Raw genomic sequence first — 2,384 nt, 5'->3', positions numbered from 1 at the left:
TGTGAGAATCCTCTGCTGTCTGATCTAAAGCTGAAACAAGAGCTGTCTATTCGAGCTGGGAGGGAAGCGAGGTGGAGGTAAGACCAAAATATTACTTGGCGTTTATTTCATATTGTCCTCATTGTGATTGTTTAAAAACCCGGGCCAGAAATGTCACAGACACAAAGGAGCAGAAGGAGGCCATTCTTAACACCGATCCTGCCCCGCCACGGCATTCGATATCATCATGGCTGACACAACAATGTTAAGTCTTTTTCCAGCCCATCCACGTCATCGTGTTGCCTAGTGGCTAGCAGATATTTATCGATCTCTATCATAAATAGACTTCGAAAATGTAAATCTGTGAGAGGAAAATGTTCCGTTTTGAGACAGTGGGTTTCTGCACGAATATTGTTGGGTTTTCAGATGACAGCCGTGTCTGGTCTGACCATTTTGCAATACATAAATTAAAACTCGACTCTGACGGGATTCGAACCCACAACCTTTGAATAGCAACTTGTACAGAGATGTAGAAGTCCAACGCGCTTTCCATTGCGCCACAGAGCCGCACACAGAGTGAGTTTTAAGCACACAAGTTTGCCTTTGACGCATTGCGTTCAGGACACCCATCTCGCGCCTGTCTGTCCTCGTCACACTTTCCAGTACCTGGTCCTTTGCCACGTGTGCTCTGGCTCATCAAGTGTTCGGTTGCAGACTGCTGAAACGTTCTCATGATACTTAGCTTTACCACATGTTCAGATAATAATTTCCAGATAATCAATACTCTTTTAGGTGAAAGCATTCTTCCTAAATCTAATCCTTGTCTCCTGTCTTTCATTTATGTCACTCTGTTCCTTCCCAATACAGGCTTATCCCTGTCACACATATCTATCCTCTTCATAAAATGAGCACGTTAATCGGTTTCTCATTCAGCCTTCTCTGCGCTTAGAAAAACATCCCCAGCCTAGCTCGTGTATCTTCACAATGGGAGAGATCCAGCCCTTGCCATTCTTTTCATCTCCAGTGAAATTCTCCTCCTGCAATCAGACGCTTCCAGCAGTCTGGCGATTACAACGGAAAAGCAAAGTTCTCAGAAGGAACGCCAAAAGGCCTGAACAAAATCAGCAGCTCTTGTCCATCTCTGATGAGAAAGGAAAGTTAACGTTTCGAGTTCACTGATCCGTCTTCAGAACTGATGGGAAGGGCGGGTGGACGAAGAATGTGGAACAGGGCGGACGGTTTCTAAAATGATTGAACTGGATGTTGGGTCCTAATGTTTGCATGGTCTGTTGGTAGAAAATTAGTTGCCAGTCTTCCAGCTTGTGTTGTGTCTTGAAGAGCACAGCAGCAGACCAGAAACTGAAATGATTGCCTGGGAACACAGTGTCTCGATTAGAGTGGGGCTGGAAAAGCACAGCAGTTCAGGCAGCATCCGAGGGCAGTAAAATCGACGTTTCGGGCAACAGCCCTTCATCAGGAATACAGGCAGAGACACAGAAGGGTGGGAACACATTGTAATGTTGAAGTACAGGAGACTGTAAGATCGGGATAGTTTTTGTTGATTCTGGACAGAACGTAAGTGATCTCAGCTTTGTCACCGACATTATTTTCCTCTCTCTATTGGAGAAAGTTCACATTCTGAGCAGGAAATACAGTTGCCTCGATTAAATGAAGTGCAGACAAATCTCTGGAAGATGTGACGAGAAGCTTCCACAGTAAAGAGAGATATCGGAAACCAACAGGAAATGTAACTTACAACATTTACAATGCAGTACAGGCACTTCGGCCCTGGCTGTTGCCGCGACCTGTAAAATAATGTGATGTCCATTGTAATGGAAAATCAACATTTATTTTGAAACCAATAAAAGCACAGGGAAACAAATAAGTAAGTACCTAACTTTGAAGAGGCAAGTGTTGCAGACAGAGTGAAAAAAAAATGTAAAGCTAAGCCGAAATAATAGCAGACTTACAAGGCCAGTAAACTACCATATCAACAGTCAAGGAATGAGAAAAAAACTCCGTATCTGGAAAGTAACTCGAATGTTTCAGGTCCCTGAACTTGAGGTGTTGATAAGAAGAAGCAAATTCTAGCATCAAGGGAAAATGTATTATTTGTGGAAGGTGAGCTAGTTTCCTTTTTGGTAGATACAGGAGCAACATACACTGTCCTTAAATCAACACAGTTGAGAAAGTCGATGCAGTGGATGCATCAGGAGTCGTGATACGAGAGAGCTTAACTGCACCACTATTGTGCGGAACCAGTAATGGTGAAGGATTCCAATTCTCATTCCTATTGTCGGAAATCTGTCCTTTAAATCAGATGGCTCGCGATCAAATTGTGAGATTGGGGTCGGGTTGTGCAGTACCCTGACAGGCTTGCAGGTAATACGAAAAAAAGATTTACC

General features: G+C 43.6%; 1 non-coding gene across 1 annotated transcript; it reads right to left on the bottom strand.

The window, feature by feature from the left end:
• Window positions 1-454: 454 nt before the first annotated feature.
• On the bottom strand, window positions 455-546 carry trnar-ucu (transfer RNA arginine (anticodon UCU)). Its single transcript is given in 2 exon segments — window positions 455-490; window positions 510-546. It is a non-coding gene; the product is annotated as a tRNA-Arg (tRNA).
• Window positions 547-2,384: the final 1,838 nt, after the last annotated feature.

The sequence above is a fragment of the Chiloscyllium plagiosum genome, unplaced genomic scaffold (genome assembly GCF_037043375.1).
Source record: "Chiloscyllium plagiosum isolate Xiang-an unplaced genomic scaffold, Cpla_swu_hap1 HiC_scaffold_48, whole genome shotgun sequence".
Classification (NCBI taxonomy): Eukaryota; Metazoa; Chordata; class Chondrichthyes; order Orectolobiformes; family Hemiscylliidae; genus Chiloscyllium; species Chiloscyllium plagiosum.
Note: the sequence above shows the minus strand (reverse complement) of the source record. Positions and strands in the feature narration are given on the sequence as shown.